Below are 23,517 nucleotides of genomic sequence, written 5' to 3' on the forward strand. Positions count from 1 at the left end.
AGAATCTTAACATCCATATTCATCAGTGATATTGGTCTTGAATTCTCCTTTTTGGTGGGTTCTTGCCTGGTTTGGGGATCAGGGTAATGCTGGCTTCATAGAAAGAATCTGGAAGGTTTCTTTCTGCTTCAATTTTTTGAAACAGCTTCAGGACAATAGATGTCACTTCTTCTTTGAAAGTTTGGTAGAAATCCTCAGGGAATCCGTCAGGTCTGGGGCTCTTGTTTTTTGGAAGGTTTTTGATCACAACTTCAATTTCGTTACTAGATATTGGTCTATTCAGGTTTTCGGTTTCTTCCTGGTTTAATTTTGTGAGTTTATAGTTCTCCAGGAATGCATCCGTTTCATCAAGGTTGCTAAGCTATTGGCATATAACTATTGAGAATAACTTCTGATGATTGTTTCTACTTCCTTGGTGTTTGTTGTGATCTCTCACTTCTCATTCATAATTTTATGAATTTGGGCTTTCTCTTTTTTCTTTTGGATTAGTGTGGCCAGTGGCTTATTGATCTTATTGATTCCTTCAAAAAACCAACTTCTAGTTTCATTGATACGTTCTACTGTATGTTTGGTTTCTACCTCATCCATCTCAGCTCTAATATTGATGATTTCCCTTCTTATGTGTGGAGTTGGTTTGATTTGTTGTTGATTCTCCAGTTCTTTAAGGTGTAGAGAAAGCTGCTGTGTCCTGGTTTTTTCAAATTTTTGGGGGGAGGCTTGGATGGCTATGTGTTTCCCCCTTAGGACCAGCTTTGCTGTATCCCATAGGTTTTAGACCGAAGTGTCTTCATTCTCATTGATTTCCATGAATTGTTTCAGTTCTTCTTTGATCTCCTGGTTGATCCAAGCATTCTTAAGCAAGGTGGTCTTTAGCTTCCAGGTGTTTGAGTTCCTTCTGAACTTTTCCTTGTGATTGAGCTCCATTTCAAAGTGTCGTGATCTGAGAATATGCAGGGAATAATCTCAGTCTTTTGGTGTCAGTTGAGTCCTATTTGTGACCCAGTATGTGGTCTATTCCGGTGAAGGTTCCATGTGCACTTGAGAAGAATGAGTATTCTGTTGTTTTAGGGTGGAATGTTCTGTATATATCTATGAGGTCCATCTGTTATAATGTGTCATTCAATGCTCTTCTTTCTTTATTGATTTTCTGCTTTGATAATCTGTCTATTTCTGAGAGAGGCGTGTTAAGATCTCCTAAGATTAGTGTATTCATATCAATATGACTCTTTGTCTTGGATAACAGTTATCTTATGTTATTGGCTGCTCCCATATTGGGGGCATAGATATTTACAATGGTTAGATCATCTTGGTGGATAGTCCCTTTAAGGATTATGTAGTGTACTTCTGTATCTCTGACCACAGTCTTTAGTTTGAAGTCTAATTTATCTGATATGAGAATCGCTACTCCAGCCTTCTTTTGAGGCCCATTGGCATGAAAAATGCTTCTCCATCCCTTCACTTTCAGTCTGCGTGTATCTTTAGGCTCAAAATGGGTCTCTTGTAGCCAACATATGGATGGGTCCTGTTGTTTTATCCAATCTGCAACCCTGTGCTATTTTATGGGTGCATTTAGGCCATTCACATTGAGAGTGATTATTGATAGATACGTTTTTATTGACATTGAGTTACCTTTGAAGTCTTTCTTTCTGTAGACTGTCTCAATATTTCTGTTCAATGCTATTCTTAGGATTTTCCTCTTTTACAGAACCCCCCTTAATATTTCCTGCAGTGTTGGCTTACTGGTTGCATAGACTTTTAAGCTATGGAAACTCTTTATCTGTCCATCCATTTTGAATGTTAGTCTTGCTGGATAAAGTATTCTTGGCTGCATGTTCTTCTCATTTAGTGCCCTGATTATGTCTTGCCAGCCTTTTCTGGTTTGCTGGTTCTCTGTGGAAAGGTCTGATGTTATTCTGATGGGCTTTCCTTTGTAAGTAAGGAGCCTCTTAACTCTAGCAGCTTTCAAGAGATTATACCAACAATTATAATTCCTCAATTTGACTATCAGGTGTCGTGATGTTTTTTTGGAATGTATAATCTTGGGTGGAGACCATTCAGCCTCTAGTACATGAACGCTGGTTCCAATCTCAAGATTGGGAAAATTTTCATGAAGGTCTTGTTCCACTATATCTTCTAGACTTCTTTCTTTCTCCTCCCCTTCAGGGATTCCAATAATTCTGACGTTGGAATGCTTCATGGCATCATTTTTTCCCCTAATTTTGTTTCGTGGTTTCTAAGCTGTTTGTTCCAGGCATCCTCCTGATCCTTTCTCTCTATCTGTCCTCCGGATTACTAATTCTATCTTCTGTCTCAATTACCCTACCTTTGAGAGAATTTAGATTAGATTGGAACTCATTGAGAGCATTGCGAGCCTTCTCCCTGGTAGCTTTAAGCTCCGCCCTAACATTATGAACATCCTGTCTGGTTGCTTTCAGCTTGTCCCTAATCAATTCTGTTTGGTCATCCATGGCTTTCTCCAACCTAGCTATTGCCTGGATAATTGTTAGCCTGAATTCTCTTTCTGAAATATTATGTATGTTGATATCCGTTAGCTCTGTTGCAGAAGGTCCATCCTCTGTATTTTTCTTCTGTTGGGCATTCCTCCTGCTAGTCATTTTGTTAGGAGGTGATTGAACAGATGTAGCTGGATGTATTAACCTTGGTGCAGTCACAGTGCACCCTGGAACACTTCTGAGCAATCAGGATTCCCCACCCAAATAAGAGACAAAAGAAAAGAAAAAGAAAAAGAAAAAAAAGAGATAGAGAGAGAGACAGGAAAGAAAGGGAAAATGAAAGAGAAGGTTCAGCCCAAAGGTCCCTGGAGACACAGGATCTTTTGCTTCTACCCAAAGCCAAAGCAGTGGCGGCTGTCTGGGCAGCTCCAGACCACCAGAGAGGTTCCAAGCAGCAATCACACACTGAGATTTTCCTGCTGGCTTGGGCTGGGAGTGCCAGGTCTTCCTGGGTCTAAGATCATCCAGCTTGTGCGCACCAATTTCAGGGGAGGCTGAAGTTCGCACGTGGGTCTCAGGCTCTGAGAACGGGGCACAGGTCTGAGAGAACCAGGTTGGGCCTTCGCACACCTCTGTAGGGGGAGACTTTGGTGCAGGCTCTGAAAAAATGGCGCGTATCAAAGGGCACCGGGTGGGCCTTTATACCTCTCTCAGAGGACTATCTCAGGCTCTGTAGCAGGGCTCTTGCGTTCTGCAGCCCTGTGTGGCTCCCATCCCCTCACAAGAAACGGACCCCATGCGATCTCGGGCGCGCTGGTGGCTTAGGGGCCAAGAGCTGGTTTATCCACCGAAATCTCTCTGCCTCAGCACCAGGGGAGGCTGTCCTGGGACCGGGGACTTAAGCTCCTGTCCCTAGCCATCCCGATTCTCACAATTTCCCCCCGCGATCCTTTGCTCTTTTGGAGTGCTTTCAACCAGTCTCCAAGTTAATGCTGGTCCTCAGATGCAGGGCACTCTCGCTCGTATTGGGGTATTACTTTCAACTGGCCCCCTCTGGTGGCTCCCTCCCCCTTTTATTTATCATCCGATATCAGTCCGCCATTCTCATTCCTCTTTACCTGCCCACTGGTATGTCTTCTCCCTGTAGAGATCCAGACATGTATAATTCTGATCTCAGGATGATTTCATGGGTGATTGGAGTTCTTTGGTAGGTGATTGATCAGGGAGCATGAGTCTGGCTGAAGACAAAGCAAAAGCTGGTGCCTTACATCCCCCTCTCCATCCATTCTCCCTCAGTCATATGTGTAGCCTCCCTCAGGCAGCCCTGACTTCCATGAGCAATAAGAAATAGTTAAAGATTTTATTTATTTATTTGAGAGAGAGAGAGTGTGTGAGAGAGAGCATGAGCGAGGAGAAGGTCAGAGAGCGAAGCAGACTCCCCATGGAGCTGGGAGCCTGATGTGGGACTCGATCCCGGGACTCCAGGATCACGCCCTGAGCCGAAGGCAGTCGTCCAACCAACTGAGCCACCCAGGCGTCCCAATAAGAAATAGTTAACTTGCAGAGTTCACAATCCTGCTAGACAGGAGTCTCCCTTAGCTTACAAATGTCCTAAATCTCACTAACAAAGACGATTGATAGCAGGATTGTGACATCCCACCAAAAAGTCTCCCAACTATCTTAATGTTAATGGCTGGTCTAAAGACAGCATTGATCAAGACAGAAGGGCAAGGCCTCCGGTAGGCCTTGGATATTCTGGCACCTTGTAGGTCCTCTTTAGCACATGAAAACTCCATTGAAACCTTCCTTCCCCTCATCATCCCCCAACCGCAGGGTACATAACCTGCCATCCCTCTCAACCCGGGGCAGCAACTCTTCCTGCCCAGAGCAGGAAAGACTCCCTGGAGGACCGGGCAGTCCGATACCGTTTCCTCCAAGATGTGACAACGTTGGTGGTGGCAGGGCGTATGCCGGGGAAGGAGTGGGGACAGTGTGCAGGGTTCTTGTCCACTCTCCTCTCCTTTAGGGAAGGCACTGGCCTAGTCCCCGATCCGGCCTGAGTGCCAGTAGAAAAGGCCCCTTGGCCACTGGCAGAGCAAGTTCCCCCTTGGCCACTGGCAGAGCGAAAACCTCTTTGCCCGGGCATCCCTTTTGGGAAGGCCCAGCTTTCTTTGGGAAATCAAAGTCAGGTCTGAGGGATGCTGCTGCTGCTTGCTTGAGCTGGTCTCCCCTGCACGTTGTAATAAACCCGCATGGAGCGAAATCCTCTATGCGCAGGTTCCAATTCATGGAGGCCAGAGCAGGTTGGAAGGAATTCAAACACTTGGAAACTAAAGAACATCCTTCTCAAGAATGGCTGGATAAACCAAGAAATCAAAGGAGAACTTAAAAAATACATGGAAAACAATGATAATGAAGACGCATTGGTCTAAAACCTATGGGATACAGCAAAGGCAGTCTTAAACCCCAAGTCCTAAGGGGGAAATATATAGCCATCCAAGTCTCACTTAAAAAAAAATTAAAAATCCCATGTATACCAACTGTCTTACACCTGAAAGATCTGAAGGATCTGGAAAATCAACAACAAATTAAGCCCACTCCACACAAATTAAGGAAAATAATCAAGATTGCAGCAGAGATCAATGTGTTAAAAACCATATATGATAGAACACATCAACGAAACCAGAAGCTGCTTTTTTTTTCCAATTTATTTATTTTCAGAAAAACAGTATTCATTATTTTTTCACCACGCCCAGTGCTCCATGCAAGCCGTGCCCTCTATAATACCCACCACCTGGTACCCCAACCTCCCACCCCGCACAGCAACATCTTCCTAGGAACATCGCCAAAAGCAAGGGAAGCAGAAGCTGCTTTTTTGAAGGAATTATGGAGGGCACATATTGCATGGAGCACTGGGTATGGTGCGTAAACAATGAACTCTGGAACACTGAAAAGAAATTATTAAAAATTTTTTTAAAAATTTAAAAAGAATCAAGAAGATCAATAAAGCATTGTCCAGACTAATCTAAAAGAAAAGAGAGGTCCCAAATTAATAAAATTATGAATGAAAGGGGAGAGATCATGACTAACACTAAAAAAATAGAAACAATCATCAGAAATTATTATCAGCAGCTATATGCCAACAAGTTAAACAACTAGAAGAAATGGATATATTCCAAGAAACGTATACTCTTCCAAAATTGAAGCAGGAAGAAATTGACAAACCTGAATAGACCAATATCTGGTAATGATATTGAAGCAGTGATCAAAACCCCCCACAAGCTGTGCCTGGGTGGCTGAGTGGGTTAAATCCTCTGCCTTCAACTTAGGTCATGACCTCAGGATCCTGGGATCCAGCCCTGCATCAGGCTCTGGGCTCAGCAGGGAGCCTACCTCCCTTCCTCTCTCTCTGCCTGCCTCTCTGCCTACTTGTGATCTCTGTCTGTCAAACAGATAAATAAAATCTTTGAAAAAATTTTAAAAAAAGAACAAATAAATAAATAAAAGGAAAACCTCCCACAAAACAAGAGCCTAGGACCTAATAGATTCCCTGGGGAATTCTACCAAACAGTCAAAGAACAAATACTACCTATTATCTTGAATCTGTTTTAAAAATAGAAATTGAAGAAAAACTTCCAGACACTTTCTATGATGCCAGCATTACCTTTATCCCAAAACCAGGCAAATGCCTCATCAAAAGGAGAATTTCAGACCAATATTCCTGATGAATATGGATGCGAATATTCTCAAAAGAATCCTAGCTAATAGGATCCACCAGTACATTAAAAAGATTAGCTACCATGATCTGCTGGGGTTTATCCCTGGGTTGCAAGGGTGGTTCAACACTCGCAAATCAATGTGATAGAACAAATCAATAAAAGAAGAGAGAAGAAAGACTTGGTCCTCTCAATTAATGCAGAAAAAGCCTTTGTCAAAATACAGCAATAGTTCATGAATAAAACTCTTCCAGGAATAGGGATAGAGGGAACATTACACAACTTCATAAAATCTGTCAATGAAAACCCACAGCAAATATAATTCTCAGTTAGGAAAAACTGACAGCATTCCCATTGAGATCAGGAACATGACAAAGTTACCCCCCCTTTTACCACTGTTGTTCAAAACAGTAATAGAAATCCTAGCAACAGCAATCAGACAACAAAAATAAATAAAAGGTATTCAAATTGGCAATGAAGAAGTCAAACTCTCTCTCCTCGCAGATGACATGATAATTTATATGGAAATCCCAAAGGACTCTACACCAAAACTCCTACATCTCCTACAGGAATGCAGTAATGTGGCAGGAGACAAAATGCACAGAAATCTGTAACTTACTTATACAATAACACAGAAAATATATAAAGATAAATTTAAGAATCGATTTCATTTAATATAGTATCAAGATCTATAAGATAACTTGGAATAAACTTAAGCAAAGAGTTAAAGATCTGTATACAAAGAACTACAGAACACTCACAAAAGAATTTGAAGAAGACACAAAAAGATGGAAAAGCATTCCATGCTAATGGATCGGAAGAATAAACCTTGTTAAAATGTCTATACTGCCCAAAACAATCTATAATTTCAATGTCATCCCAATCAGAATTCCACTGACATTTTTCAAAGTGCTGGAACATACAATCCCCAAATTAGTGTGAAACCAGAAGAGACCCTGAATAGTGAATGAAATGTTGAAAATGAAAAACCAAGCTGGAGGCATCACATTACCCACTTTCAAGCTTTACTACAAAGCTGTGATCACAAAGACAGCATGGCACGGGCATAAAAACAGACACATAGACCAGTGGAACACATTAGAGAGCCCAGATATGGACCTCTACTCAATGGTCAAATAATCTTTGACAAAGCAGGAAAAATATACAGTGGGAAAAAGACAGTCTCTTCAATTAATGGTACTGGGAAAATTGAACAGCTATATGTAGAAGAATGAAACTCTTCTCTTCTCTTAAACCATACACAAAGATAATCTTGAAATGGATGAAATACCTCAATGTCAAGCTGGAGTCTATCAAAATCCTAGTGGAGAACATACGCAGTAACTTCTTTTACATCGGCCACAGCAACTTCTTTCAATATGTGTCTCCAAAGGCAAGGGGACTTCATCAAGATCGAAGCTTCTGCACATGAAAAGCAACAGCCAACAAAACAAAGAGGTGACCCACAAAATGGGAGAAGATATTCACAAATAACACTACCGACAAAAGGCTGATATCCAAGATCTATAAAGAACTCCTCAAATTCAATACCCCTAAAACAGATAATCATGTCAAAAAATGGGCAGAAGATGTGAACAGACAGTTTTCCAAAGAAGACAATCAAATGGCTATAAGACATAAAAAAAGGTTCAACATCACTAGGCGTCATGGAAATTCAAATCAAAATCAAATTGAGATCCCACATTACATAAGTTAGAATGGCCAGATTAACAGGACAGGAAACAACTGTTGGTGGAAATGCAAGTTGGTGCAGCCACTTGGAAAACAGTGTGGAGATTTCTCAAAAAATTTATAAAAAGGAGCTACCCTATGACCCTGAAATTGCACTACTGGGTATTTACCAGAGGATACAGATGTAGTGAAATGAAAGGCCATTGTACCCCAATGTTCAGAACAGTAATGGCCACAATCACCAAATCACGGAAAGAGCTTAGATGCACTTCTGAGACCAATGGATTTAAAAAACGTAGTCCATATATACAATGGAATGTTACACAGACATCAGAAAGGATTAATACCCAGCTTTTGTATGAACATGGTCATGAGTAGAAGAGATTATGCTAAGTGAAATAAGTCAAGCAGAGAAAGTCAATTATCATATCGTTTCACTTACTTGCAGAACATAAGGAATAACTTGAAGGACATTATGAGAAGGAAATAAAAAGTGAATTAGGGTAAGTCTTAGGGGGAGAGGAACCATGAGACATGGAGGACTCAGAGAAACAAACTGAGGGTTTTGTAGGGGAGGCAGTGAGGGATGGGTGAGTCTGGTGTTGGGTATCAGGGAGGGCAGGTTTTGCACGGAACACTGGTGTGGAGAATAAAAAATGAATCTTGGAACACTGAAAAAATTAAATTAAAATTAAAGGAAAGAAAATTGAAGAAGTGATTTAAAAACATACATTGCAAATAAAAACAAATTGGGAATTATAAAGTGTTTATATTTATATAAAATATAAAATATAAAAACTATTTGAAATGCGAGCAGCGTTTAAAAAAATAGAAAGAAAAAAAAAAAGAATAAAAAAAGACACTGAAAAGAAAGTAAAATTATAGGCTGAAGTATAAGCAAGTCATAAGGAACACCTGGAGCTTATTTTAATATTTTTCCCCTGGTGCTGGAGTTTTTTTTTTTTTTTTCCAATTTATTTATTTTCAGAAAAACAGTATTCATTATTTTTTCACCACACACAGTGCTCCATGCAAACCGTGCCCTCCATAATATCCACCACCTGTTACCCCTACCTCCCGCCCCCCCCGCCACTTCAAACCCCTCAGACTGTTTTTCAGAGTCCATAGTCTCTCATGGTTCACCTCCCCTTCCAATTTACCCAAATTCCCTACTCCTCTCTAACGCCCCTTGTCCTCCATGCTATTTGTTATGCTCCACAAATAAGTAAAACCATATGATAATTGACTCTCTCTGCTTGACTTATTTCACTCAGCGCAATCTCTTCCAGTCCCGTCCATGTTGCTACAAAAGTTGGGTATTCATCCTTTCTGATGGAGGCATAATACTCCATAGTGTATATGGACCACATCTTCCTTATCCGTTCATCCGTTAAAGGGCATCTTGGTTCTTTCCATAGTTTGGCGACTGTGGCCATTGCTGCTATAAACATTGGGGTACAGATGGCCCTTCTTTTCACGACATCTGTGTCTTTGGGGTAAATACCCAGGAGTGCAATTGCAGGGTCATAGGGAAGCTCTATTTTTAATTTCTTGAGGAATCTCCACACTGTTCTCCAAAGAGGCTGCACCAACTTGCATTCCCACCAACAGTGGAAGAGGGTTCCCCTTTCTCCACATCCTCTCCAACACATGTTGTTTCCTGTTCTGTTAATTTTGGCCATTCTAACTAGTGTAAGGTGATATCTCAATGTGGTTTTAATTTGAATCTCCCTGAGGGCTAATGATGATGAGTATTTTTTCATGTGCCTGATAGCCATTTGTATGTCTTGATTGGAGAAGTGTCTGTTCATATCTTCTGAGCATTTTTTGATGTGTTTGTCTGTTTCGTGTGGGTTGAGTTTGAGGAGTTCATTATAGATCCTGGATAACAACCTTTTGTCTGTACTGTCATTTGCCAATATCTTCTCCCATTCTGTGGGTTGCCTCTTTGTTTTTTTGACTGTTTCCTTTTCTGTGCAGAAGCTTTTGATTTTTTTTTTTGTAGACTTCATATTTTTATTTTATTTTATTTTTTTTTTTTTTTTTAATTTTTTTTCCCAATTTATTTATTTTCAGAAAAACAGTATTCATTATTTTTTCACCACACCCAGTGCTCCATGCAAGCTGTGCCCTCTATAATACCCACCACCTGGTACCCCAACCTCCCACCCCCCCGCCACTTCAAACCCCTCAGACTGTTTTTCAGAGTCCATAGTCTCTCATGGTTCACCTCCCCTTCCAATTTACCCAAATTCCCTACTACTCTCTAACGCCCCTTGTCCTCCATGCTATTGGTTATGCTCCACAAATGAGTGAAACCATATGATAATTGACTCTCTCTGCTTGACTGATTTCACTCAGCATAATCTCTTCCAGTCCCGTCCATGTTGCTACAAAAGTTGGATATTCGTCCTTTCTGATGGAGGCATAATACTCCATAGTGTATATGGACCACATCTTCCTTATCCATTCATCCGTTGAAGGGCATCTTGGTTCTTTCCATAGTTTGGCGACTGTGGCCATTGCTGCTATAAACATTGGGGTACAGATGGCCCTTCTTTTCACGACATCTGTGTCTTTGGGGTAAATACCCAGGAGTGCAATGGCAGGGTCATAGGGAAGCTCTATTTTTAATTTCTTGAGGAATCTCCACACTGTTCTCCAAAGAGGCTGCACCAACTTGCATTCCCACCAACAGTGGAAGAGGGTTCCCCTTTCTCCACATCCTCTCCAACACATGTTGTTTCCTGTTCTGTTAATTTTGGCCATTCTAACTAGTGTAAGGTGATATCTCAATGTGGTTTTAATTTGAATCTCCCTGAGGGCTAATGATGATGAGTATTTTTTCATGTGCCTGATAGCCATTTGTATGTCTTGATTGGAGAAGTGTCTGTTCATAACTTCTGAGCATTTTTTGATGTGTTTGTCTGTTTCGTGTGGGTTGAGTTTGAGGAGTTCATTATAGATCCTGGATATCAACCTTTTGTCTGTACTGTCATTTGCCAATATCTTCTCCCATTCTGTGGGTTGCCTCTTTGTTTTTTTGACTGTTTCCTTTTCTGTGCAGAAGCTTTTGATTTTGATGAAGTCCCAGAAGTTTATTTTCGCTTTTGTTTCCTTTGCCTTTGGAGACATATCTTGAAAGAAGTTGCTGTGGCTGATATCAAAGAGATTACTGCCTATGTTCTCCTCTAAGATTCTGATGGATTCCTGTCTCACATTGAGGTCTTTTATCCATTTTGAGTTGATCTTTGTGTACAGTGTAAGAGAATGGTCGAGTTTCATTCTTCTACATATAGCTGTCCAGTTTTCCCAGCACCATTTATTGAAGAGACTGTCTTTTTTCTACTGTATATTTTTTACTGTTTTGTCAAAGATTAATTGACCATAGAGTTGAGGGTCCATAACTGGGCTCTCTACTCTGTTCCACTGGTCTATGTGTCTGTTTTTATGCCAGTACCATGCTGTCTTGGTGATCACAGCTTTGTAATAAAGCTTGAAATCAGGTAACATGATGCCCCCGGCTTTATTTTTGTTTTTCAACATTTCCTTAGCGATTCGGGGTCTCTTCTGATTCCATACAAATTTTAGGATTATTTGCTCCAGCTCTTTGAAGAATGCCCGTGGAATTTTGATCGGAATGGCATTAAAAGTATAGATTGCTCTAGGCAGTATAGACATTTTAACAATGTTTATTCTTCCGATCCAAGAGCATGGAATGGTCTTCCATCTATTTGTGTCTTCTTCAATTTCTTTCATGAGTGTTCTGTAGTTCCTCAAGTACAGATCCTTTACCTCTTTGGTTAGGTTTATTCCCAGGTATCTTATGGTTCTTGGTGCTATAGTCAATGGAATCGATTCTCAAATTTCCCTTTCTGTATTTTCATTGTTAGTGTATAAGAAAGCCACTGATTTCTGCACATTGACTTTGTATCCTGCCACGTTGGTGAATTGCTGTATGAGTTCTAACAGTTTGGGGGTGGATTCTTTTGGGTTTCCATATAAAGAATCATGTCATCTGCGAAGAGAGAGAGTTTGACTTCTTCATTACCAATTTGGATACATTTTATTTCTCTCTGTTGTCTGATTGCTGTTGTTAGGACTTCTAATACTATGTTGAACAAGGGTGGTGAAAGTGGGCATCCTTGTCTTGTTCCTGATCTCAATGGGAAGGCTGCAAGCTTTTTCCCATTGAGGATGATATTTGCTGTGGGTCTTTCATAGATAGATTTGATGAGGTTCAGGAATGTTCCCTCTAACCCTATACTTTGAAGTGTTTTAATCAGGAACGGATGTTGGATTTTGTCAAATGGTTTTTCTGCATCAATTGAGAGGACCATGTGGTTCTTCTCTCTTCTCATATTAATTTCTTGTATTGATTGATTTGCGAATGTTGAGGCATCCTTGTAGCCCAGGGATGAATCCCACTTGATCATGGTGGATAATCTTTTTAATGTGCTGTTGGATCCTGTTTGCTAGGATCTTGTTGAGAATCTTAGCATCCATATTCATCAGTGATATTGGTCTGAAATTCTCCTTTTTGGTAGGGTCCTTGCCTGGTTTGGGGATCAGGGTAATGCTGGCTTCATAGAAAGAGTCTGGAAGTTTTCCTTCTGCTTCAATTTTTTGAAACAGCTTCAGGAGAATAGGTGTTATTTCTTCTTTGAAGGTTTGGTAGAATTCCCCAGGGAATCCGTCAGGTCCTGGGCTCTTGTTTTTTGGGAGGTTTTTGATCACTGATTCAATCTCGTTATTAGATATCGGTCTATTCAAGTTGTCAATTTCTTCCTGGCTCAATGTTGGTAGTTTATATTTTTCCAGGAGTGCATCCATTTCATCTAGGTTGCTAAGCTTATTGGCATATAACTGTTCGTAATAACTTCTGATGATTGTTTCTACTTCCTTGGTGTTAGTTGTAATCTCTCCCTTTTCATTCATAATTTTATGAATTTGGGCTTTCTCTCTTTTCTTTTGGATTAGTGTAGCCAGTGGCTTAGCGATCGTATTGATTCGTTCATAAAACCAGCTTCTAGTTTCATTGATACATTCTACTGTATCACTGGTTTCTCCCTCATTGATCTCAGCTCTAATCTTGGTTATTTCCCTTCTTATGTGTGGAGTTGGTTTGATTTGTTGTTGATCCTCCAGTTCTTTAAGGTGTAGAGACAGCTGGTGTGTTCTGGATTTTTCAATTTTTTTGAGCAAGGCTTGGATGGCTATATATTTTCCCCTTAGGACCGCCTTTGCTGTATCCCATAGGTTTTGGCCCGAAGTGTCTTCATTCTCATTGGTTTCCATGAATTGTTTCAGTTCTTCTTTGATCTGCTGGTTGATCCAAGCATTCTTAAGCAAGGTGGTCTTTAGCTTCCAGGTGTTTGAGTTCCTTCGGAACTTTTCCTTGTGATTGAGCTCCAGTTTCAAAGCATTGTGATCTGAGAATATGCAGGGAATCATCTCAGTCTCTTGGTATTGGTTGAGTCCTGATTTTTGAACCAGTATGTGGTCTATTCTGGAGAAGGTCCGTGTGCACTAGAGAACAATGAGTATTCTATTGTTTTAGGGTTGAATGTTCTGTATACATCTATGAGGTCCATCTGGTCCAATGTGTCATTCAATGCTCTTGTTTCTTTATTGATTTTCTGCTTCGATGATCTGTCTAATTGTGAACGAGGCGTGTTAAGATCTCCTAAGATTAGTGTATTCATATCAATATGACTCTTTATCTTGATTAACAGTTTTCTTAAGTAATTGGCTGCTCCCATATAGGGAGCATAGAAATTCACAATTGTTAGATCATCTTGCTGGATAGTCCCATTAAGGATTATGTAGTGTCCTTCTGTATCTCTGACTACAGTCTTTAGTTTGAAGTCTAATTTATCTGATATGAGAATCGCTACCCCAGCCTTCTTTTGAGTCCCATTGGCATGAAAGATGTTTCTCCATCCCTTCACGTTCAGTCTGCGTGTATCTTTAGGTTCAAAATGGGTCTCTTGTAGACAGCATATGGATGGGTCCTGTCGTTTTATCCAATCTGCAACCCTGTGCCGTTTTATGGGTGCATTTAGGCCATTCACATTGAGAGTGATTATTGATAGATACGTTTTTATTGACATCGAGTTACCTTTGAAGTCTTTCTTTCTGTAGACTGTCTCTATATTTCTGTTCAATGCTATTCTTGGGATTTTTCCTCTTTTATAGAACCCCCCTTAATATTTCCTGCAGTATCGGCTTGGTGGTTGCATAGTCTTTTAAGCCTTGCCGGTCTTGGAAACTCTTTATCTCTCCGTCCATTTTGAATGTCTGTCTTGCTGGATAAAGTATTCTTGGCTGCATGTTCTTCTCATTTAGTGCCCTGAATATATCTTGCCTGCCTCTTCTGGCTTGCCAGGTTTCTGTGGACAGGTCTGACGTTATTCTGATGGGCTTCCCTCTGTAAGTAACGAACCTCTTTGCCCTGGCGGCTTTCAAGAGATTATAACTACAATTATAATTCCTCAATTTCACTATCAGGTGTCGTGATGTTTTTTTGGAGTGTATAATCTTGGGTGGAGACCGTTCAGCCTCTAGTACATGAACGCTGGTTTCATTCGCGAGATTCGGAAAATTTTCATGAAGGACTTCTTCCACGATATCTTCTAGACTTCTTTCTTTCTCCTCCCCTTCAGGAATTCCATTAATTCTGACGTTGGAACGCTTCATGGCATCATTTATTTCCCTGATTCTGCTTTCATGGGATCTAAGCTGTTTGTTCCAGGCTTCCTCCTGATCCTTTCTCTCTATCTGTTTGTCTTCCAGATCACTAATTCTATCTTCTGTCTCAGTTACCCTAGCTTTGAGAGAGTTTAGATTGGATTGGAACTCATTGAGAGCATTGTGGACCTCCTCCCTGGTAGCTTTAAGCTCCGCCCTAACATTGTGAACATCCTGTCTGGTCGCTTTCAGTTCGGCCCTCATCAATTCTGTTTGGTCATCCACGGCTTTCTCCAACCTAGCTATTGCCTGGATAATTGTTAGCCTGAATTCTCTTTCCGACATACTGTCTATGTTGATAGCCGTTAGCTCTGTTGCAGAAGGTCCATCCTCTGTATTTTTCTTCTGTTCGGCATTCCTCCTCCTAGTCATTTTGGTGGGAGAAGACTGAACAGATGTAGCTGGATGTATCCACTCTGGTTCAGTCAAGGTGCACCCTGGAACTCTTCTGAGCAATCAGGATTCCCCACCCAAACGAGAGACAAAAGAAAAGAAAAAGGAAAAGAAAAAAAAGAAAAAGAAAAGAGAGAGAGACAGGAAAGAAAGGGAAGATGAAAGAGAAGGTTCAGCCCAGATGGGCCCCAGGTACGATTTATGAAGTAGACAAACAAAAAGAGATAAAAAGACTGATACAGTTATATGGCAAGAGAAAGAAAAAAAATATTTATATATATGCAAATACAGAAAGAACCTCGTCAAAAAGAAACACAAGTGTAAAATTTATATATTATCAGGACAATCTCAAAAAACACAGAAACTCTGGTGGAAGAAGATGGGAGAATTCTCATAAATTCTCAGTGTGTGCGAGGAAGGTTGTTTTCATTTTTCCGGGATGTATATTGATATCTTTGTTAAAGGACTCAACTTTCCTAGGATAAAGGGGATTAAAAATTGGTTTACGTATAGGGGTAGTATTGATTGGGGAAAGGGGATTACTTTGAAGTTAACTCTATATGAATATTAGAGGATAAAAATAAAAAGGAATATACTAGACTAAACTAAACTAAAATTTTCAAAAAAGGAATTCAAAAAATAAAAATGCAAATGAAAAACATAGGTGTATATATCAAAAAGTTCATGTTAGAAAGGTATTATGGAATTTGATGTACTGTACAGCTCGCGGTGATGGTAAATAGGTTAAAAAATTTACCTATGTGTAAAATATATATATATATATATATATATATATATATTTATATATGGACCGGAATAGTGGAAACGAGTGAATAATACAAGTTTTCCTATGAAGTAGTGGTGGTTCTCTTGTAGTCCTTTTTTTTTTTTCTTTCTTGGTTGGTTTTCTGGGGGAGGGGCCTGCCACGTGGGTTGTCAGTCAATGATGTTTCCTGAGTTGAGTCCCCCCGCCCCCCTCAAGGGGGTGGGCTCTGGGGAAACTGGTTTTTTAAAGGCTTTTGTTCTCTGGCGGGTTTTTTGCTTGTTCACTTTTTTCCCTCTCACCTTGACCGCCTTTGATGGTTTCTGTAGTATTAGAAGAAATCAAACCGCACCCTGATCTCCGTCTCAGAGAGAAGCCTCAGTCTGGGTGCAGAAGCTGAATAAATTCCCCCTTGGCCGCTGGCAGTGCAGGTTCCAAGTTGCAGACCCTGGGGGCGCAGGATCTTTTGCTCATCCCCAAAGCCAAGGCAGTGGCGGCTGTCTGGGAGCTCATGACCCCCAGAGAGGTTCCAAGCAGCGATCGCACACTGAGATTTTGCTGCCGGCCCGGGCTGGGAGTGCCTGGATTGCGCGCACCTCTTTTCAGAGGCGGCTGTGGGTCGGGCGAGGGTCTGGGGCACTGAGAATGGGGCGCTGGTCCATAAGCCACAGGCTGGGCTTTTGCGCGCCTCTGTCCAGGGAAGAGTTTCGCGGGCGCGCGACTTAGGCTTTGAAACAATGGCGCGGTTCAAGGAGCGTCCGCCGGGCCTCAGTAACCCAGTGGAGCTCCAGCGACATGGGCGCGTATCTCAAGCTTTGTGGTAGGGCTAGCGCGCATTCTGCAGATCGGTGCAGCTCCCATCCCCTCACAGGAGCCGGAACCCACGCGCTCTGGGGCGCGCTGGCGGCTTAGGGACCAGGAGCTGGTTTCTCTGCTGCACTCTCTCTGCCTCCGCGCCGGGTAGGCCGTCTGGGACCAGGGACTTAAGCCCCGGTCCCTAGCCGCCCCGATTCCCACAATTTCCCCCCACGATCCTTTGTTCTTTTGGAGTGCTTTCAACCAGTCTCCAAGTTAATGCTGGTCCCCAGACGCAGGGCACTCTCGCTTGTATTGGGGTATTACTCTCCCACCGGTCACCTCTGGTGGCTCCCTCCCCCTTTTGTTTATCTTCCGATATCAGTCCGCAGTTCCCATGCCGCTTTACCTGCTCACTGGCGTCTTCCGCCCCTGTAGAAATCCAGACGTGTATAATTCTGATCTCAGGCTGATTTCATGGGTAGGTAATCAGCTCACTTTGGGGTACCAGCTGAAAAGACGCCTCTTCCTACTACCCCGCCATCTTGTCCCCCATCTGGTGCTGGAGTTTTATAGTTTTTTGGGAAATAAGCTTATCATTCAGTTGTTCTTCCAGTCAGGTGTCCTTGATTGGTGGAGTTGTCCAATTCCCTCAACAGGGGAATGGGCTTAATATGAGCAGGTTGGCTGCTCAGCTATTTTTCCCCCAGAGTATTTCTGCTTCTCTTTAAAGGGTCAGAGGAAACATGGCAGTGAAGAGACCTCTGGCCCAGAGCATCAACATCACAGTCCCTTCTCTCCTTTGCAACAAATCTTCTAGGTCATTCTGTGTCCACTGGGGGTGTCATGGTGAGCTGAGAGCATCTCTGAGATTTGTGGGTTCGCAATTGACAGTGGCCATGGACTCACATGTGCATCCGTTATCTGCATCTCCTAGGTTACAATGAGGCGGGAACCCCAGCATCTCCTCATGGGCTACACTGCTCAAGAGTTGTCCCTGTAATGGGCACAAATATCCCCTAGGATTTAGACAGCTCACGACTCCTAGCCCTTTTCAGAGTGGTCAGGCAGAGGGCAGTCTCCCTACCGGCTCAGCCCATAGTTTATGGTGTTTGGAACTGAAAATCACCTCTAGGGTCACTGACCATAACCAGTTTTCCTGCTCCACTATTTGGGCAATCTATCAGATTGGGCTCCCTCGTTATCCTGAATCTCCAGGAATCCTGGAATCTCCCTCATTTTCCTGAATCTCCAGGAATCCTCGAATCTCCCTCATTTTCCTGAATCTCCTGGAGATCACAAAGATCCCCCTACAGCTCTGGCTACTTGTCCCCTATACCATTTTAAAAAAGGGGTGCCTCTAACTCAAATAGATTTCTAAGGGTCTCTCTTTTTTTTATTTTTTGCTCCTCTGTTATATCAATTTCTCTTTTTAATTTGTTTTTAATTATTAAATTTATTTTCAGTGTACAACAACTCATTGTTAATGCACCACACGCAGTGCTCCATGCAATAAGTGCCTTCCGTAATACCCAACACCAGGCTCACCGAACCTCCAACCAGCCGCCCCTTCAAAACCCTCAGATTGTTTTCCAGAATCCATAGTCTCTCATGGTTCATCTTCCTTCCGTTTCCCCCAAAATCCTTTCTCATCTCCATCTCCCCATGTCCTCCGTGTTATTTGATATGCTCCACAAATAAGTGAAACCATATGATAATTGATTCTCTCTGCTTGACTTACTTCACTCAGCATAATCTCTTCCGGTCCCATCTCATGTTGATACAAATCTTGGGTATTCATCATTTCTGAAGGAGGCATAATAATCCATAGTGTCTATGGACCACATCTTCCCTATCCATTTGTCCTTTGAAGGACATCTTGGTTCTTTCCACAATTTGGTGACTGTTACAATGGCTGCTATGAACAATGGGGTATATGTGGCCCTTGTTTTCACTACATCTGTATCTTTGGGGTAAATACCCAGTAGTGCAATTTCAGGGTAATAGGGAAGCTCTATTTTTAGTTAGCAAAAATGTTTAAAGTATAAGTATGTAAATGTATCCCCAAGCTACTTGAAAATATTTTCAGCAAAATTTTGGTCTGATGACAAGTATAATGTATCTATATTTCCCTTGCCAAATGAACAACTTGTGTAAATATTTCTGATCCTCTCATACATGACTCCATAACCCCACCAAATTCACTTCTTTTTTTTTTTTTTTGCTGCACTGCATCCATATATCATGATATTCAGATGAACCTATACTTTTCATATTTACTTTTGAATGATTGTGACAATTTCTTCTATACTACTCTTTAGTACTAGGTTATTAAATATTTAAATTATGATAAATACTAAACAGAAGCTTACTATAAAAAGCCTCTAAGGATACATTTTTGTCTTTTTAGACTTAATTTTTTAGTGAGTGTTCTTTTTTTAAGATTTTATTTATTTATTTGATAGACAAAGATCACAAGTAATCAGAGAAGCAGGCAGAGATAGAGGAGGAAGCAGGCTCCCTGCTGAGTGGAGAGCCCAACAGGGTGCTGATCCCAGGACCCTGGTATCATTACCTGAGCCAAAGGCAGAGGCTTTAACCCACTCAGCCACCCAGGTGTCCTTTAGTGAGTGTTCTTAAGTTGTCAAAGCATGAATAGGGATTTCTTATTTGTAATATTAGATCCTTTTCTCAGTGACATACTCAGATAATTCAACAGTTCAGAAGGGAAATTATATTGATAAATGATATATTTTAATGGCATTATTTATTATTGTCAGTTATGTTGATAGAATTCCAATCAATTTCTCAATTTATTGCTGAAAACATGACTTTTAGAGTAGAATGAGCCTCAGCAATTTCCTATACATTTCCTAAATAAACATTCTCCTCATGTCATTAATGGCATATTTCCTTTGTTCATTTCTAAGACTGTAGATAATAGGGTTGAAGAGTGAAGGGTTATGGAATAGAAGACAGAAAGGACCATGACCTGGATAGTGGACTATCAGATGGCCTCAGGTATACATAAAATTCTGACACCACAAGGAAGTAAGGGACAGAAGTAGAAAAAGTTTTTTTTTTTTCTGTCTGCTCCACTTGGAAATGTGAGAATGGTAGAAAATATGTGAATGTAAGACCTGATGATGAAAATGAAACAGTGACCACCAATCCCCAGATCAGAGGCAATGATCACTATCTCATTACTAAAGACATCAGAGCAGGAGAACTTTTATCAGTGAGGTGATATCACAAAACATAACAAAACAAAACAAAAAAAAAACCTGATGGATGGCATTAGGTAGACAGAAGGGCAGCAGGAATGTGTTGTCAGTGTGCACATCCTCATATATGAGACCACTGAGTATGGAAGCCAGAGTCATTTGGATGCAGATTTGAGGGTTCATGATCATAGGGTAGTGAAGTGGTTTGCAGATTGACACATGGCAGTCATGGACCATGATAATCAGAAACAGAAGCTCCATATACACAAAGAAAACCACTAGGAAGTCCTGAGCTACACACCCAGCCTTTGAAATGGTACTGCTGTCAAGCAGGGAATTGATGCATGAGTTGGGAACTGTTACAGAAATGTCGCAGGCATCCAAGATGGACAGATTCCTGAAGACTCCTGTCAAGGTTGGTGACAGTAACAGTGATAATGTCCCCATCAGAGTGACTACATACCTCAGAGACAAGGTTATGGAATGCAAAATCTATAATTCCCACACATCAGAAAACCCCATGAGGAGAAATCCCATCATGATGGTGGAATTTAACATTTGTGGGTAATGCACTTTTTACCTGGAAAGTAGGAAGTGAAATCCAGAGCTCATGAAGAATCAAATTATGAAAATATCGTTCTTAAATAGTTTAGTCTTGACCCCTACCTAATTCTAATCTATATTGAAACCCCTAATTTAAAAAAAAATTAAAATTTTTTATAAACAGATAATGTATTATTAGCCCCACGAGTGCTGGTCTGTGAATCGCCAAGTTTACACACTTCACAGCACTCACCATTGCACATACCCTCCCCAATGTCCATAACCCCAGAAGCCCCTAATATTTTTGAGAGAAAATTAAGTGGTCCTCCTTTAGTCTATGGGGTATTATTATTTTTCCTTTATAGTATTTTATTTCAACAATAGTAATGAAGTGAAAATTACAATTTACAATAAACATATACAAGTTCAATCCATATTTCTATACATTCCATTGGAGGATGTACTTTTCTCATGATCAGTTATGTATAAATATAGACATAGATTACATAAATAAAGTTGCATTTGAATGAAATTTTGGAGATAATGTTTTTGAACACTGGATAATTAGAATAAAATATTTTTGTTGTTTTTAGTCTTACATTTTTATTTGGGGGTATGGACAATATGGGATAAAATGATTTTTTTCTGGGGGCGCCTGGGTGGCTCAGTGTGTTAAGCCGCTGCCTTCGGCTCAGGTCATGATCTCAGGGTCCTGGGATCGAGTCCCGCATCGGGCTCTCTGCTCGGCAGGGAGCCTGCTTCTCTCTCTCTCTCTCTGCCTGCCTCTCCATCTACTTGTGATTTCTCTCTGTCAAATAAATAAATAAAATCTTTTAAAAAAATGATTGTTTTCTGGAACTAATGTTCTATGCAAAATAGTGAAAAATTATCTTCTATTCCTATGACAAAATATTGATATCATTTGTAACCTTACTTACTCTAATATCTCAAATGGAGTATAAACCCATAAGCTGATACATTTACCTACACTGACTTTATTCCTAATTTTTGGTTACATTTTTATACTTCAAATTTTTTTTTCTGGTTCATTTATCTCTACTCTTAAAGAAAGAATGAAAGGGCCAAGTATTATTATTTCCTGAGTGCCTCTTGAAATTACCCCTAATGCTCTTTCTTTATCATCTTCAATTTTCCAACTTTTCAAAACTTCTTTGATTCTACTAGCTGAAAACAAAGCAACAAAATTATAGCACAATATCTTCCAATAGTAATTTAGCCTTTTTTTCTGTTAAATTACAGACTGTTTTTCTCACTTTAATCTTCAGCTTGTTCAACAACTTTTTTTAGAATTTCTTTTTGTGATTCTGCATAACTTAACAAGTTGTTGATCATTGCCACCGCATCTTTATTGTTTATGTCATTACCTCCTCTTGGTTTATTCACTAGTGGTTGAATTCACCAACTTTCATCTTAACTTGCCTGTGTTACATGTATTTTCCTGGATCTCCTCTATTATTCTTTTACAACTTTTTTTTTCTCATTTCCAATAATAATAATAACAACAACAACAATAATTAGACCATGAAAAACTACCTTGCTTATGGTTTATTTGAAAATAAATTCTTCTAAATTCTGTTCAAAATCTTCTAGTCCAGATTCTTTCACATTGATCTGTTACCTATAACACCATTTTGTTAGTATTTTGTCATAAACTTATTAAATATCTTGCCTGTGAAGTTCTTAGACAACCTATCCAATCTCACGACTTGTTTTTTACATCAGTTTTTCAAGACATGTTTCACAAACTGTTTCACACTGAAAAGAAATCAAGCAGATGTCCTTCTTATTTTGTTGTTATTGTTATTGATAAATTCCTCAAGGATTGAACTGTATACAACTTTGTGTTCTTCAAGGGACAGGTGAAGTGGTTTTTGTTTTACAAATATCTGATATTAAATGTAGGTTTTAAATATTTAATAAGCTCCCACACTATTAATGCATTCTTATCATTCTTTATGTATATGGCTTCTGATGAAAAGGAGAAAACCATACCATTATTACCAAGATACTGCCTCTACATGTTTAACAACTAAACCAAAGCAACTTATATTCGCAGTAGTTTTGAGGTTGTTCAAAGAGATAAACAATAATTTGTAATGTTTACCAGTATGTCTTTAATTTCCAGTTATCTATATGAAAATGTTGGTTTTCATCAATGTATGATATGACCATTTCAAAGTTGAAGCTCAGTCTATATTTTTTAATTATTATTCTTTATTATGTTATGCTAGTCACCATACAGTAGTACATAATTTGTTTTTCACATAGTGTTCTGAGATTCATTGTTTACGTAGAACACACAATGCCCTATGCAATTCATGCCCTCCTTAATAGCCATCACCAGGTCTCTATATCTTCATCAAACCAGGATGATTGTACTTTATCTGATAGCATCTGGTCAAAACTAGTTATGACAATATGTTTCAAGACAATACGTCTAAGAAATGTGCCCAAGAAATCACAAATGCACCTTAAATATCCCTTGATACAGTTTTCAGAAATACTAGGATTATTATTTCAGTTCCATTATTTTCAAGGCGTATACTACTATTCAATATTTTCTAAGTCAAATTTATACATTAGTTTTAAATATCACAAAAATAGTATTACATTCCTATTTAGAGACAGAAAAATCTTGCCTAAGTTTAATAGCTCCTGTTTCATCACAAAAAAAAAAAAAAAAAAAAAAAACCTGTTTCTCGCATGGTTCTCAAACACAAACACATTAAGCAGGTGGGAATTGTCCAGTTCAGTGCCTCTATAGGTTTCCAAAGAATGTACACTTTTTTGATAATGCAATAATTATAATTTCCCTACTTTAAGTTTACTATATGATTACCTCAGGCATATATAGCCTGTATCCAAAATTCTCTTATGGAAGGGTCACCAGGACCTTGACTCTAGAATCAATAGACAGTAGGATTGGGAAATGTCACCACCACTTACCAGGCTTTTGAAGTTGGAAATACACTTCACCCAAGATGAAATTCCATTATCTGTAAAAAATGGGATAATTATGTGAGCTGTCATAATCAACTTTTTAAATAATATGCGTCTTTATTCCTTGAATTGATGATTCAATAATATGTTTGTTTATTCCTTGAATAATGATTCAACAAACATGTATATGTATGTATGCATATATATAAAAATACATATATATATAT

General features: G+C 39.9%; 1 pseudogene; it reads right to left on the reverse strand.

The window, feature by feature from the left end:
- Positions 1–19,435: 19,435 nt before the first annotated feature.
- On the reverse strand, positions 19,436–20,385 carry LOC122910137 (annotated as a pseudogene).
- Between the last annotated feature and the right edge of the window lie 3,132 nt (positions 20,386–23,517).

This window comes from Neovison vison, chromosome 6 (genome assembly GCF_020171115.1).
Source record: "Neovison vison isolate M4711 chromosome 6, ASM_NN_V1, whole genome shotgun sequence".
In the NCBI taxonomy this organism is placed as follows: Eukaryota; Metazoa; Chordata; class Mammalia; order Carnivora; family Mustelidae; genus Neogale; species Neogale vison.